Genomic DNA, 18,176 nt, shown 5'->3' on the forward strand with positions numbered 1-18,176 from the left:
TGCCTATAGCCACTGTAGGTACAGGCTGCTCCATACTGTCTCAATCAACATCTTAAATAAAAATGTAATGTCTAGACTATATACCAGAAATGTGATAACTGATACCGTGTCCTGACCCTTTGAAAAATTAACTCTATTTATAAAAAAACAGAAAATATTTTTTTAACTCCCATCAAAACTGTATAGGTGGAGATAATTGGCTTTAATAACTGGCTATGTAGCTAATTTCATTTTATTGGAATCCAATTTTGTCAGCCTTGGATAGGATGGATGGCAAGCCTACCTGCTTTATCAGGGATGGTCTGCACCACTTTTAGCAATACTTTTGTACTCTGGATAAAGTCTTTGCTGCCCCCATAGTGTCTTTTTGAGAAACCTCCATTCTCTGTACATTCAAACATGTGAAATACAATTTTGGCATGCAATATAATCATTCTTCTTGGTGCCAGGACTTTTAACAAAAACATACTCAAACTTCCATTGCTTCTGCAACTTGAACACATTCATATATGCATTATTGCAAAGATGTGCCCCCAGTTTCACTAATCTGCCATGCAGGACTAGCTTAGTCCTGCATGGAAGGGCCCATTTATGAGCAGGATGCCAGCGCACCATGCATATTAACAAGGTGCGCTGCCCGAGCTCCTAGGCTTACATGGAGCATGTACGAGTGCAGCGGGCATGTCTGAGAGCAGAGCTCTCAGACTAAACATGCCCCTGCAATGTAGAACTGCAGAAGGTGTCAAGAAATGAGTGAGATCGCTCATAGATGTCCTCATATCCCCACCAGCAGTCCCTCATGTGTACAACAGCAACAGCACATAAAAATCAAATGAAGAAACACCTTTAGTTTTGTTTAAAAATCCAAGTACAGCTAACTGTAGGTGCACAGGTGTGCCCATTGCTTAGCTTCAGTTATAGCAGCTTAAAAGGCTGAAGAGGATAACAAGGAAGATATATGCAAATGAAGCAGTGCAGCAATAGTGTAGTGGGCAGAGAATTCGCCTAACAAGAAGGCATTCCCGGCTTGAGTCCCACTGCAGCACAGCCTATTTTACATGGAAAAGCACGTTATAACCAATATTTATTTTGCAACACCCACTAAAAGACACATATTTATGAACTGGTGTACTGCAGGAAATGCAAATGTGAAGTGCCAGTGGCATAATGAATAAGGCACTAGTAAGCAGGTTTAAGCACAAAAAAGCAGTAGTACGCATATGTAAGTGTGTTTGAGTGCATTTGTGTGGGGATAAGCATTGCCTACACAGATTAAGCAAAGTAGAAGCTAACTGAGTGTAAGAAACTGTAACCAAATGTAAGCACTGCTTAGCTCTGCGCAAACCCACACAAACCTGCTTACAAATGCTTTACAGAGTCTTAACCACTCTGTATCCAACGGCCATTTCCTGGGCCCATTTTCTGCCCAGCAACAAAATAAACAGCCTCTGCAAGTGAACCCAAGACCCTGTACACTATAGTCACAGTAGTTAACCACTAAGCCATCATAGCAGTACATACAATTGAGGTTTCAACAGACAAATCCTCACCATAGGAAATCAAACTGAGCATGTGAAAGGAATCTATGTACAGTGTGATGTTGTATAACCTGCTACATAACATAAATATGTGAACTGGAGTACTGCAGTAAGGCCAGATGTGAGGTGTTATTGTAATAAAGTGTTGAAGTCCCCAGGACCCCATACAGTGTATGTACACATGAATCACGGATACCAGACACATATATAACATGTAACAAATAATAAATCAATGGCAAAAGGAAAATATAATGCAAACTAAATATTAAGCAATGCTAAGCATTGCACAACTCAGCTTAGTTGGGGTAAGCAATGTGTAGGCCAGCTAACTCAATCTGAGTATGCCCCTTTAAACAATGCCAACATTAGGTAAGCAGGTGTGCCCATAGCTTTGCCTTTTCAAAACCATCCAATCACAGGAAAGTGCAGGAAATCAGATGTATTTAAACCCAATAGGTGCCAATAATTCCCATAACTGGTTGCACATCCCTACTGTAGGCAGAATGTCTGGCGTTGGGGAAGGCACTCAATTTACAGCCCAGTGCTGGGGCACCTAGGAGTCCAGATTCATGGTATGGCTCCTGATAAAACACCATGAGGAGAGACTACTGCAGGGCTAGTACCAGGGATCTCAGTATAAAGTGGAAGCCTGGGACAGTCTTTCTCTCTTTGTGCCCCTTTTTTAACCACTTTCTTATCAACCCCTTTTTCTTTTCATTTAAAGAAATTAGCGTGGGGTAAGCGGGAGTAAGAACGTTTAAGCAGCAGTAAGCAGGTTTAAGTCTGTTTGCATGGCAGTAAGCAATGCCTACACTGGTTAAGCAATGTAGAAGCTAAGTGTAAGAAGATGTAACCGGAAGTTAGCAGTACTTACCTCCGTGCAAACAGGCACAAACCCACTTGCAACTGCTTAAAAGTGCCTTAATCACTCTGTATCCAACAGCCCATGTTCTGGCAGCAACAAAATAAATAGCCCCTGCAAGGCTCAAACCCAGGACCCTGCACAACACAGACAAAGTGATTTACTATTAAGCCATACTAGACATCAGTAAATCTGATGTATTCAAAAACATATCATCCAGTCCAGGGATGCAACAGTACAGAGAACGTATACCAACATCTAGATGTATATGTGCATAAATATATTAATATCTAAACAGATACAACATATCTATATATGTGTCTGTGTATATATATATATATATATATATATATATATATATATATATATATATATATGTGTGTGTGTGTGTATATATATATATATATATATGTGTGTGTGTGTATATATATATTACTAAAAATATATACATATATATTAATATATATGAACATATATACATGCAACTGCGTAGATCGACGCATATATGTGTCTACACCTATATGTCTACATATACACAGCAAGACACGAAAACGAAGCGCTTCAATTTTTTTTATTATTTTCACTTTAATATATTACACAAATAAATAAACATATAAATAATCATAAATTCAATAAATGTTAATAAAAATGTTGAAAAAATTAAAAAAACTAAAAATTTAAAAAAATATTTAAAAAATTTTTTAAATTTAATTTCAAATAAATTTAAATTTGTCTATTTTTTTAATAATATTTATTAATATTTTTTTATATAATTTATTATAATAATTTATAATTATTTTAATTAAAATTATATGAACAAATGGTGATGTAACTTCCTGTAAGAAGAGTTAAAAAAGTGATAATTAGAAAAGTTTGTTTCTGAGGAGGTTTTAAAAATATTAAAAGTGATTGAAAAAGTTAAAAACAAATCGTTGTCTGCATTTTTGATTGGTACTAGCACTCATTTTTTCTTGGTTTTCATATACACAGCAAGTTACATATGTGTACACAGATATATATCTATGTAGGTATATACGAACATAGTTATATATATGTAAGCACATATATATATCTATATAGGTATATATGGCCCTACATCTGTAGATAGCAATGGCAGATTAACAAAAATGCATATGTCCACAAGCACCATTAATGGGGATGAGAGGCCCCACACACTATACGTCTTGTACGAATAGGCATCCCACCCCACAGCTAAACACGTCCACCCTGCAATAAACTACCAAGTGTTGCAGATCCCATAACCAGGACCTGACACAACATGGGCACAATATGTTAACAGTACTACATTCCACCTGTATGATGTCAGACTGGTACTGGTAACATATTGTGCAGTACAGTCTGCTTCCCATAGAAAATGTAAAATGTTTAAGCCATCCACATCCCCAGGATACAGAAACACACAGAAACACAGACACAGATATGCAGATACTACTCTATACATACATACATATATATATATATATATATATATATATATATATATATATATATATATACACACACACATATATATATATATATATATATATATATATATATATGTATATATATATATATATATATACACACACACACACACACACACACACACATATATATATATATATATATATATATATATATATATATATATATATATATATATATATATATATATAAACACACACACATATACATACATACATACATATATATAGATATACATGTGACTACCCATACACACACAGATATATGTACAGTAAGATACATATGTAGAAGATGCACACAATAAGGAACAGCCACTATGCCTACAGTTTACACCTGAACAACTGGACTCTGTATGGGCCACCCATACAAATAGCAATCAATGCCTGCAACATATACCCACAGAGAGGTCATAGGAAAAAACAGCACACACAGGTTTGCAGAAATGGAAAACCTTTAATTGTGTACGGTTACAGATCTATACAGCATGTCATATAGCTGTTCAGACACTGACATCCAATTAAACAGAGTAATGCAACTGTGAAACAGTTATACTAATACAGTAGTCTGGAAAGGTTCACAATTGTTGCTGCCCAGGCCAAGCCCTACAAAGTGTATGATAGTGAGGACAGACTGGCTCACAGGATACCTAACAATCAACAGTATGTAATACAGGTGTATAGTTCAGCAGCCTCTATCTTCACGAAATCACTAGGTGGTAAAGATATGTGACCAAATGGGTTGTAACTGTTACATGACAAGGCATAACTGACACCATCACAAGCACACTGACAAACAGAACAGTCTGTATGGCAGGAGGCAGTAAGCTTGCATTTACCCAATTTATGTAAGTAATGTAAATATAGGTGAAGTATATGGTACTGTACATCCAGATACCTTAAGGCAGTTCACCCGTGATACCCCCACATTTTGTAACAGCCTAGGTCATTTATGGTGCTTCCCCCACTAGACTCAATAATACAGGGCCATATATCACTGTTACATATACTGGCCTCTGGAGTGTATAAGAACACACATGTGTTGTCTTGGTGATGCCCACACATATATGGCCCCAGCCCCACTGTATGTGTGGGGGATACAACAGCAGTGGACTGATGGCAACAATGATATACTCACAGCCCACTTCAGAACAACCCCCAACAGCATGTCATATTTGCAAAGTTTGGTATGTAGGTGGAGGACAGAGGCTGGAACACAGGAACATATGTGGAAAACTGTTGACATACACTAAGCAAGTTGCTGGTGTTACAGGATAGTCTGCAACATACCCTTAGTGAGGGAATTGAGGTTAAAAACAGAAATAGATGTAGCCGTGTAATGATAGCACTCAACACACACACTGCCAGTGAAATATCTGACACAGGACCTGGGTGGTGGACAGACAACACATGATAGGCACACCTCTGGCCACCAGGAGGATAGGCCCACAGTTGAGAGCTATGCAGACAGACTGCATTCCAAGGTAAACTAGTATGTACACACACACCCTGTAACACCAGTACTATACAAAGCATAACACAAGTCTACTCACACTCTGTCTGTAGTTCCTGAACCTCCTACAAATATCTAGCTGCCCTGGGTATGCCAGTTCTCCTGTAAGAGGTATTTCTACCTGCTGTCTGTAACACTGATGCCCACACACAGGAAGGATGTCCATCACACAGGAAATGTAATGGGACCACACCCACATGATTTAGGGGTTTAGAGTAGGTGGATGTCATGACAGTGGTAATTGGAAGTACTACACTTGTGTAATCATATATATATATAGCTATCTGGATAATAATATGTTCATATATTTCCACCATATGTCCTGGTCATGGAGTGTAGCCCTACCCCAACCTCTATAGTCCCACAGTCGTAGGTGCAAGGGGATGTCAGGTATGTATAGCAGGTATATTAGTAGACTATTGCTACTGTCATTGAGATTGTCTTCACAGACATGGTGTGTGTGTGAAGTCACATCTGCTTATAACATGTGTGCCATTGGCTACTGACAGACATCCTAAGGACATCATAGTAAAGTACTGATGCTAGCACATAATGCCCTTGCGGACTGCAGCAGAGATATTGGCCAATATATGTGGACATTCTGACACACTCTGTACAGTCCAGGGGTATACACATAACCCCTTAGTTATAAGCATGGGTACCATGGCTGACAATATGGATGTAGACAGCCATGTAAATGGGTATAACACATAACAACTGGAATGCATTTGCCACCATAGGTTATGCATTCACTCACCCCTGTTTGGCCTGACATAATAACGGCTGGTACTGGGGTGCCACGGCCACTTACTACCCACTAGATATTGACATACATCTGTACAGCATACCACTGCTCTGTCTGACATACATGACTGTTAAGGGAGGCCCGTCAGTAGTACATCTGGCAAGTATCTGCACATGACATCTCACTGGGTAAGTACACTAAGCTGCTAGGCATGTAATTATGCACTGTACAGGCTACAGGCAGACTGGATCACCACTGGCCTACATCTCCTATGGGGGAATGCACATGTACCTTCAGATATAGCAGGCTCTACAGGCATGTCACAGCGCAGGGTAAGATACACCTGTGTAAAAGTCCATACCCACAACCAATGTGAACACAGCCACAGCCACATATGTTAAGCTAGCATAATATTACAGTATATGGACTATCTGTTTGACACCATCCTCATATATTCCACTCACAGACTGACCATACATATACTGGGCTATTACACAGTTTGGTCTGATGGCTGTCTGTTGTATGGGGGACATGTGTGTGTATGGCTGTACAAACATGTACACCAATACAGTACCATACAGTGGAGCAGCATGCACCATCAGATAGGATGGGACCTAGAACAATGACATCTACCACAGTCTGTAGACAGGCTAAAGTACATATTAACAATACACATACTGTCGACATTCACCATAAGTACACAGACCGCAGTACTGTACAAACATCCACAGAATGTCCAGGTTATGTCATGAAATATAACCCCTACTGTACATAACATGTGTAGCAGTCTGATATCTCACTGGCTTGTTATCAGATATGATGACACTAATTATGGTGTACAGCACATATGCACCACTTCATGCATGACATATGTACAAAGGTTGACAGAGTTGTGGCTGGAAGCATATACACAGGGATAATAATCACATGTTGCTGTGATAACCTCATACATTTACTGTTCAAACAGGGTTTGTAACAACATATGTCCTTTGAAGGATAGGAAGCCAGTAACTATCATGGCTTTCACCATCTACAGACTGCAAGCCTCACACTACCTTCTGCAGTCCACAGATAGATGCTCCGTGGGTAACACATGAAACCAAAGGCACAACACACTGCCCAGTCTGCAGATGACCCTGCAGATGGGGATTCCTCATTAACATGGAACTGACATGGCAGGTATTGAGACATGTAGAACAGTCATATCCACAGACACACACACACACACACACACACACACACACACACACACACACACACACACACACACACACACACACACACACACACTGTTAAACCAACAGTACTCCAAATGCAGTATAGCAGCACTTACAGTCTGCAGTCAGGTTAGGCACATCAACCTCCTGTGTGTTGCCCTGTATCCACAGTGTATGTTGTTAGAGGTAAATCCCCAATCCATCTGAGATGCTGTTTGCCAAACAACAGTTCTAGTTCCTGCTCACAGTGAATGAAAGGGGCCAACACCAACATGATGTTCCTAGATATTGGAGTGTGTTTCCATGCAATTGGCTATGGGAGTGTTACCACAGCTGTTCCACATGCAATCATCTAGGGGAGGGCTGCAATTCATGCAGACACCATCAGCTGATCATGAGCATAACTTAAAATACACATGCTGCTGCCAAGCAAAGCATGTGTAGTTCTCCCCATCCACCAGAGATGGAGTGGGAGAGGCAGACAGAGGCAAAGACAAGTCAGGGAGAGGTGGGAGCCTAAAATCTAAGCATGTTTGTGTCACACACCTACCAGCACAGGGTATCAAACCCCTGATGACTATGTAGTGTAGTGCTATCACAGTTCATTGTGGATATTGGATGCGTCACATGGGTTACCTGTTGTGGAGCCCTCAGAACATATATGTGATGGTGGCTGACATCTGCAACAGGGATATGGTAACTATACGGTCAGTGACGTACACATGCCTGTCCGCATAAACAGGTGCCAGCATCAACACAGCCACACTCTCACAGGGAAGCACACACATTGACACACTTGGCAGGGCCAGGATTAAATCTCATTAGTAGTGGGATTGCCACAACACATCACTGTGCAAGTATCACATGCACCACACAGGTCATACAGGGGTTGTATGGGCAAAGGGTATGAGGAGGTGTCTGACATCAGACAGCATACCCACACAGGGTGCCAGTACTGACATGCATGGGTGCATGCCTGCAAGGGTGTGTGGTGGTCGACTGTGCCAGATGGCTGTACAAGGCTAAGCAATGGGTATACTTTGACATCAGGCACATGACAATGGTCTGCATTGTGGCTCATGCTGTAGTGTCTGCATTTACCCACACAGGTGGGTATTGTATCTCCCATCCAGTCACCTTGGTGACTATTGTGTATGGCCAATGCTGTGCATCGCTTGCCATGTATGTGTTCCTTAGTCCATGACATGGACGGTGTCTGTGATGTGCAAACTCCCACATGCATGTATAGTGACATGGGTACCTGGGGTGTCTGGCCCATGTTGCGAACACAGATTATCATCAGATGTGCCAGTCTTGCCCACCTTTGGCGGGAGATGGTAATCTGCAGCAGGTTTACCCTGCACCTACATCGATACCATGCTAACAGCATTCCCATGTGTCAATGGCATCTGTCCATACAGGGCATGTTTTTAGGTATGGTATGGTATGTCCTTTGTGGGTCGCATGTGATGGCACCACAGGTGTTGCAGGTGTCCATTGTGGAACATGGGGAAGGTGCACTGTCTGCATGTACATGCATATTGGACAGATGGACAGGGTGCCATTACACTGTAGCCCACAGCTTTCACCCCATACTTACTATCAGTAGCCAATATGCAGTGTACTACCCACATACTGGCTGTTGCCTAGACATGTGTGTTTGTATGAGACATGGGTTGAGAGTGTGCTCTGGTTAATACTGAAGTTGCTAACTGTGATTGCCTTGCCTTGATGTCACATGTATGGGTATGGTTTTGCACCCCAGCCTCTCAGCTATTTCACATCTGTTATTGCTGTACAGTCAATATTGTGATATATAGTAGGGTTACCATATAAGAAATATGCAAAACCCACTCTACAGGTGTCACACACATACACCTGTCATGTCTGAGAGTGACACACACACAAGACATCCACAACCGACATGTGTGGATATAGAACCCCTAACAGAGGTCCATCTCACACTACAGCATGGAGCTGTTATAGGACGTACCATGGGGATTACTGGAGAGCCCCTTCACCAAAGGTGTATTTCACAATGAATGACAGCAAAATTGCCAAATCAGGCCATTTGAAATGTATTGAGTATGACTAGCCTATAATGCATTGTTCTGTACACAGACATTGAAACACACACAAAACATCCAGAACTGCCATGGGTGGGGATGGAACCCTACCACAGTTCTAAATCACACTACAGCAGAACACAATTACAGGATGCACTATAGAGATTACTGGGCTACAACTTTCCCATATGTGTATTTCTAGGTGGGGACATCAGCAGCCTTGCCAAAGTTGAGTATATGAATTGTAAGTAGTGTGAGCACCTTAAAAAGCATGCATTGCTCTCTACACAAACAAGGTCAGAGAGACACACACAATTGCCAGGTCTGAGATTAGAGCACCTACCTAACTACTTTATCATACTACAGCAGTATGCAGTTATAGGACGTGCTATGGAGATTACTGGGCTACAACCTTCCTAGAGGTGTATTTCTAGGTGGGTGACATCAGCAGCCTTCCCAAAGTTGAGTATACGAATTGTAAGTACCCTAAAAAGCATTGTTCTCAACACAGACATGGACAGACAGACACACACACTTACTATGTCTGGGATTAGAACACCTACCTAACAACTTTATCATACTACAGCAGTGCAGAGTTACAGGGCACGCTATGGAGATTACTGGGCTGCATCCTTCCCAGAGGTGTATTTCTAGGTGGGTGACATCAGCAGCCTTGCCAAAGTTGAGGATATGAATTGTAAGTTGTGTGAGTACCCTAAAAAGCATTGCTCTCTACACAGATAAGGTCAGACAGACAGACACACACACTTGCTATGTCTGGGATTAGAACACCTACCTAACTATGTTATCACACTACAACAGTACACAGTTACAGGACATGCTATGGAGATTACTAGACTACAACCTTCCCAGAGGTGTATTTCTAGGTGGGTGACATCAGCAGCCTTGACAAAGTTAAGTATATGAATTGTAGGGAGTGTGAGTACCCTGAAAATCATTGTTCTCTATACAGTCAGACATGCACACAGACACAGACACACAGAGTTGCCAAGTCTGGGGTTAGAACTCCTACCTAACTAGTTTATTACACTACAGCAGTACACAGTTATTGGACGCGCCACAGAGATTACTGGGCTGCAGCTCTCCCAAATGTGTATTTCACACTGGATGACCTCAGCAGGCTTGTCATAGTAGGGCTATGTGGAGAGCAGTGTGTGTGCATGAGCCATAACCTATTCATCTACGGGTGGATACACCACATGCGCGCACACACTGGGTCATATTTCACAGGTACGTGTATACAACTGCTAGATGATTACTTCCTTGTACAGTCATGTTGCACAGCTGGCACGTGCACCACATAGTCTGTAATGCTGACAGATACTGGTGGCTAGTATCTGCAGTGATTGACATCTGACCCTCATGTGTTTGGGGCCCTTTGGCTGTGTGCTGGGTGGGGCAGGCCTGGATGGCTACTTGTCACAATCACCCTCTTCCACATATCTATGTACATCTACTTTTAGCTTATTATAGTCTGTTTTCCTGACATATATGTCTGGATTCCTATCCAATGTGTGTGCAAGGCATGAGTGGTGCATACTGGCGAGTGTCTGCACTAACAACTGCAACTGCCAGATATGTCTGGTCCACTGGTGTTTGCAGACATGGCCTTCATGTGTTTAAGTGTGTGAGCATGCCCAGTATGACCTTTCAGTATGTTGTTGACTGACATTGCCTTCATTTCTCTAAGTGTGTCAGCATGCCAGAATGGCCATCTGTATTGAATGTGTGGATCGTGTCCAGGTAGTTCATGCTGCAGTGCTAACCTTTATGTTGTACACTGACAGGTGGCATGCTGTCTCTGCAGGGTATCCATCGATCATTTGGCTTTGACTGTTACTACATTTCTGCATAGCATGGGGGGTCACATCTGGCTGTTTCTACATTTCTACACAGGAGTTGTGGGGCACACCTGACTGTTATTACATTACTATGTAGGATGGGGGGGCACACCTGATTATTTCTACATTTCTACACAGGATGGGGGGGGGGCACACCTGACTGCTATTACATTACTATGGGGGGCACACCTGACTATTTCTACATTTCTACACAGGATTGGGTGGGCACACCTGACTGTCATTACATTACTATGTAGGATGGGGGGCACACCTGACTATTTCTACATTTCTACACAGGATTGCGAGGGCACACCTGACTGCTATTACATTACTATGTAGGATGGGGTGGGGCACACCTGACTATTTCTACATTTCTACACAGGACTGGGTTGGCACACCTGACTGTTATTACATTACTAGGAAAAAAATATTTTGCACTTGTTGAAGGTTACCCAGTGGAAAAGTGAAGCAAACAAAGAAAAAAAAACTCTGGTATTCCACAACAGCAAAAATCCACCACGATAGACTCCTGTGTCAAACAGCAAGCACATTTAATGGAAAAAGTAAAAACAGCATTAAAAACAGCATTAAAAATCCATAGTAAAGTAAAAACAGCATTAGAATTCCTTAGTGAAGTAAAAACATTCAGGGGCCATAGCACGAGCTCTGTTTGTGTTTGTTTACACCTGTCCTGCTGGCTGGGACTGTTGTTGGGTATGTGAACCGACCTGACTGGCATGAGTGGGTCATATGGACACACATGTCGCTCAGCACATTTCCTGCAGTGGGTTTTGTCACCTTGTGTAGTATTGGCTACTATGATGACTTTAGTATGTATTACAGATGTCATGGTGCCACTATGGGCGTCTACTGTTTGCTGCCATAACATTCAGCCACCAAATTCCCTTGCATGCTCACATCCATACCATAGCTACAGGTAATGACACATTCTACTCCATTTGGCATTTGGTAGGTTGATTGACTTACCTTGAGGGTGTGCCAGGCTTGCAGATGGTGCTGGAGGCCTGCCTATGTCGAATGCACATAGTACACTCCCTATACATGGTTAAGCACAGGGAGTGTCATGTTTGGCATCCCTTTTACTGTATGTGCGATTCATAGAGAGGTGTCATTCCCTGGGTCCCTACTGTGTCAGTGCATGTGCTATGCATTGCCTCTTTGCCGCAGCCACGGCATACTGTGCATGCCTCCATCTGCCTATTGGGGCAGGCTCAGGTTGTTCCTCCTCCAGGTAACTCTGTGCATGTGCAGGCCTTGGCATTGGTGGGGGGCTGTGCGCCCCTACCCCACGCTGTTCCTGCTGCAGCTGTTTCCACAGGATCATATTGTGTAGCATAGCACATACCATAACAATTTGACTGGTGAATACTGCAAGGCTCCACCAGATGTGTCCAGACACCGGAACTATGACCTGAGCATCCCAAACACATGCTCTATTATATGTCTGGCCTGTGCGTGTGCCTCATTATGGCATTGTTGTTCAGGTGTGTGTGCATTTCTGATGGGTGTCATCAGTCACGACTCCAGTGTGTCGCAGCATCCCTCACTAGGTGACTGTAGGGGATATTCCCATTGGCAAATCTCTGGTACAGCTACATCAGATGCCATATGTGGGGATCGTCATAGCTTCCAGGGCAGCCAGCACACACATTCATCATAATGCCCTGGGCATCACATACAACCTGGCAGTTGGTGGAAGGGATGCCCCTGCAGTTGATGTAGGCCCTACCCTGCTCAGCAGGTGGTGCTTTGATGCATATGTGCGGGCAGTCTATAGCATCCACTACTCCAGGGTATTCTGCTATTTGGTGGAAGAGATGCATATTGCTGGTCAACACCTCATGGGTGTTGAGGAAATATACATGCTCACTGGCATGTGCTGACATGGCATCCAGGAACTGGTGGAATACTCTGGATGCTGAAGCCTGTAAGAGCCCCATGATATCCCCAGTATTGCTTTGGGAGGTACATGTGGCTAATATGCCTAGGCCTACACATACCTTGGTATCCACTGAGATGGGTTCCCCTCGGCCAGTTTGGTGTGTCAAGTGTGGCTGGCACAGCTCAATAATTTGTTGTAGGAGGTCTCTGTCCACCCTATAGAGCTCCACTATCTCCAGCTCATGTAGCCCCTGGTAGGTTACCCTGGGTCTGTGCACTCTTCTCCATCTCCTCACTTTGGGTTGTTTGGCAGCATTCACATCCTCACTACCCTCAGCCTCTTGCACATATTGTTCTATGTTGCCTGCTGCAGCCCTTCTCATTTTGTAGGTTTGTTTGTCAAAATGTCCCCGCTTGTATACACAGGTGGTGTAGAGTGTGGGAAAAAACAGAGGGGTAGGTGTTTGCATAGTTTATAGTAGTGTTCTGGGCTGGGCTGGGCTGGTCTGCTGCCTATGTAATTGGCTGATTCTGATACATTTCACCTGCCAGCTAAGCTAGTTCTCCTGGATTACCTTCCTACTGCTGTTTTCCCTTCCCATTGCCTTCCTGTTTAAGCCCAGGGTTGCGCCGCACAAACAGAGTGCTCAAATGTGCACAGTGCTGCTATTTCCTGGTTTAACTTCTTTTTTCTTCATGTATAACCTGGTGCGCGGTGCACGCACACCCGCTTAGGCTTTGTAAAGAGTGCTAGGCAGGTTTAGCCATACCCCCTAGCTTAGCTGTGCTAAGCTAGGAGCAAACCCGAGCCACAGGGCTCCAATCTGCTTACAGTATGCCTGACACACACCCCCCCTGGTGTCACCTACCTCCTAGGCTTGCACCAAGCATTTCCTACTCTTACAGTGTTGGGACCGGACTCACATGATGGGGAAAACTGTGATTCACTATCCTTCCCCTCATTTGCATAGGATTGCCTGCTAATGCATAGTTACCTGTCTCACACTGAGCCTCCCCCCTTAGCAACCACTACTCACTGGCCAGGTTGTCTTCTGCCTGCCATTGACTTGATAGGCAGAATAATGATTTTAGTTAGAATGCTTATTTTAGGTTTATTTTATTATTTTCCCCCTGATCCCATTTGCACGCCGCTGCCCTATGCTTAAACGACCAAGATCGGTTAAAAAAAATTAAAGGTTTTTTTTTTTATTTTTTATTTTGTTTGCAATGCCAGTGGCCTTATATTTGGCCATTGGCATGCTTACTACTTGATATGCAGCCTTTATTCAGAGCTGTCATAGCTCCGTTTTGGATTTTACAGAAATGTACTCGGTTACTAACCGAGTACATTTCTGCAGATAGCACTAGTCTTGCACGACCTGTTGCAAGCTTCCTGGATTGCAAAATCAGCTCATTTGCATGGATTTCACCTGCAAATGGGGTGATTTGCATACCAGGGCTTATTCCATGCAAGATTAGTGCAGGGTCGTTCGTGCACACTCCTGCAGGCTGTTCCTGGATCGCACGGCAGACATATTGCCTGCTTGAACTCCTGCACCAATCTTGCACTCTGTGCAAGCTTTTGAGAATCTGGGGGGTGGTTTCCAAGCAATGGAATCACTACCTTCAGTTTCTGGCTTTAGTTCCTATCTTGCCTTCAGACGTATTAGCAATTGTGAGAGATTATTAATAGCTGTGAAGAATATCATCATCTCATGACTGATTCCTAGGGGCAGCAAATTTGAACTGCTGGATATCCAAGTCTCCCTAAACAAGATTTATTATCACTTCATAGCTAGTCCCCTTCTGAGTACAATACCTGTCTTGCATTCTTAATGAAATTGCCCATTTTACCAAACAGTTTTCTACTGGGGACTGCACCTATCCATCTATAAAGCGGCTTACCTATACTGCCAATAGCCAGCATGTTCCAACCTTCCTAGACATTACAAATGCTAATTTCCTTGTACAAATTGTTACCCATCTTACTAGGGACTTAAATGTCCTTGATCTTGACCTGACAAATATGTCCAACTTCTTGCACAGCTCCATATGTAGCATCTTCTGTCTTTACGTCAAACCATAAAAATAACTGATTTCTTCCTTTATAACTAATGGCACTTCCCTGCAAATGCCTCTGTGATTAGGGGGCTTCAAGTAAAAATATCTTCATTTATTTGATGACCTAAAACAATTCTGTTGTAATTCTTTTCTGACAGATTTCATTGCTAAATCCATTTACTATGGCTATAGCTTCTACCCTACATAAATAGTTGCATTGATAAGGCAGTCCCTATATTCACCAAATACAGTCAGAAATGAGAAAACACCCCCCCCCGCCATAGTAGGAAATCCATATTAATAAATTATATAACAATAGAAAGCAATTACGTAATGCTTAAAATTGGTCTCATTCTACCTATCTAAATAATACACTTAATCAAACTAGCAAAGATCTTCAAACTTTTAAAGGCCAAAAAACAAAACACAATTCAAAATTCGAGTACATGGAGCTAGTTATCAAACATAATTAATTAATTTTGAAAGATTTAATAAAAGAACGACTGAACTGGACAACAAGATTATGCAAGATGTGGTTCATGACAACAATATTTTTGACTACAACAGAATATTTAAATCTATTGAACAAGAAATGGTTTCAATTAATGCTGCTAGGAAGATGAAGAAAATAGAAAGGGATAGGGCTCAATATTGTTCAAACACAGCTTATCCCCACCCCCCCTTGGTCACAAACTTGGAATATGGAGAACCATAATTATAATGATGGCGCCTCTGGGAATAATGAGGAACATTTTTTAGATCAAGACAACTTTCCCCCACTGAGGAGATCAGAAAGACTGAGAGACAGAAACAACCAGGATGTGCAGAGTCAAAGGACTTTTCCTACAAATAGGGGTTGAGGGGGACAAATGTGTTATCAGAGGGGGGAGGGAGGGGGAGGGGGGATATCGGAAATGGAATTAAATTTGAATGAGCATATGTTGAATAACTGTATTTTAAAGAATACTAGAAATGACTTTAATGTATATAATTTTTCTTCATGTATTTTTGATGTTAATTATTGTGATTTATTTTCTAGTGGTTTATCATTTATCCCAGCCAAAAAATTTAACATTGCACAAACATTAATTGATATCAGACATTTTGTTAGGAAGTTGAATTTAAATGTCTTATTTACATCTGTTGAATATGTAAGTAACCCTTTGCACATTTCAAGCACATTCAACCCATCTCTGCACCCTGTGTTAGTGATGTTTGATAAAATGTGTGACATAGATGTTAGAAATATGCACAGAAATGCACACTCACCTAACTTAAGCAAACGTGAGATGGATGGTCTAAACAAACTTAGAACTAATAGAGATGTGTGGATTATAAAACCAGATAAAGATGGTGGAATTGTCATTATGGACCTAGATGATTATAACACAAGGATGAATAACATTCTTTTGAGTGATGCATATAGGAAAATCTCTATTAATGAGTTAAATGGCATTTATAACAAAGTAAAAAATGAATTAATGGACCTCTTTATTGAAGGCTCAATTTCTATAGATGAGTACAATTACCTGACAGTGCATCATCCAAAAACTCTTTGTATATTTGGATTACCAAAACAACACAAGAATATGGTTGATCCACCTATGCGCCCTATAGTGAATAGGCGTGGTTCTATCACTTATCCCATAGCAAAATACTTGGATATTAATTTGAAATGTTTTGTTAGTGAATAAAATATTATTTGTAAGGATTTATGGGATTTTTTAGAAAGGGTTAATAATTTAGAATACAGTGAGACAGGTGTATTCATCACCATTGATGTGAAGGATTTGTACACCTCAATACCCCATGATACTGATATTGAATGGGCATGTGACTATTTATTGGAAAAAGGAGTATCACAACCAAAAACTAATGTATACAAACAACTATTTGAACTTGTGTTGAAAAAATAACTGTATATTTTTTAATGGTGAATTCTTTATCCAAGTAGTTGGTGTTGCTATGGGTTCTCCATGTGGTGGTTTGTATTCTAATTTGGTGATGCTACAATGGGAAAAAAAGTTTGAATTAATTCAATTTATTATCAACATTGTAAAATGTATGTGAGATTTTTGGATGATATTTTTATATTTTGGGATGGACCAAGTGAGATGATTAATGAATTTATAACTCACATGAATAATTCAACAGCTTTTTTAAGGTTCACCCATAATATTGATCCCAATGAAATCTCTTAATTGGATGTTAAACTGACAAAAAATACAGTCTTAAGGAATTCTGAGTCATATATTTATAGGAAGGAAACATATTCAAACATTTTTTTTACATTTTGACAGTAGCCATCCCTTCAAACAAAAAAGAACAGTTGTTAAGAGGCAGTTTGTTAGAGCTGCTCGGATGGTGTCTTGTTCTGACTCTTTCTTGGATGAATGTAAATTGTTGAAAGATATGTTTCTTAAAAGAGAATATCCATTGGACTTAATCAACAACTTAATGTCGGAAGTAGTTAATAAGAGAGAGAAAGGGTTTTGTCATGCTATACTGAATTCGGAGATGGTGCACCCTGGCAATGAAGGGAATAGGCATATGGTTTTAAATTTCAATGTTGGTTCTGTTAATACAGACAGCAATGTTAATGTGAATGTTATGACACCTGTTGAACAAGTGCAAGCAAACGGAAAGTTTTGTTCAGCTTTTATCACTTCTTATAATCTTGACAGTAAAGAAACTTTTAGGATTTTGGATAAAAATTGGATAATTGTGACCTCAAGTAATGACATTAGACAATGTATAAGTGAGAAGCCTATTGTGGTATATAGAAAGGGACAAACCTTAAAGAACATCTTTGAAAGGAGTTACCAGATTCGGAATGGGAGTCATATGAAGAAGTGTGGGACATGCACTTATTGCCAATATATTAAAGAAGGGTCAAAATTTAGCATAAATGGTATAAAGGTCTCTT

The sequence above is a fragment of the Protopterus annectens genome, chromosome 5.part0, assembly GCF_019279795.1.
Source record: "Protopterus annectens isolate FY-2018-M chromosome 5.part0, PAN1.0, whole genome shotgun sequence".
NCBI lineage: Eukaryota > Metazoa > Chordata > Ceratodontiformes > Protopteridae > Protopterus > Protopterus annectens.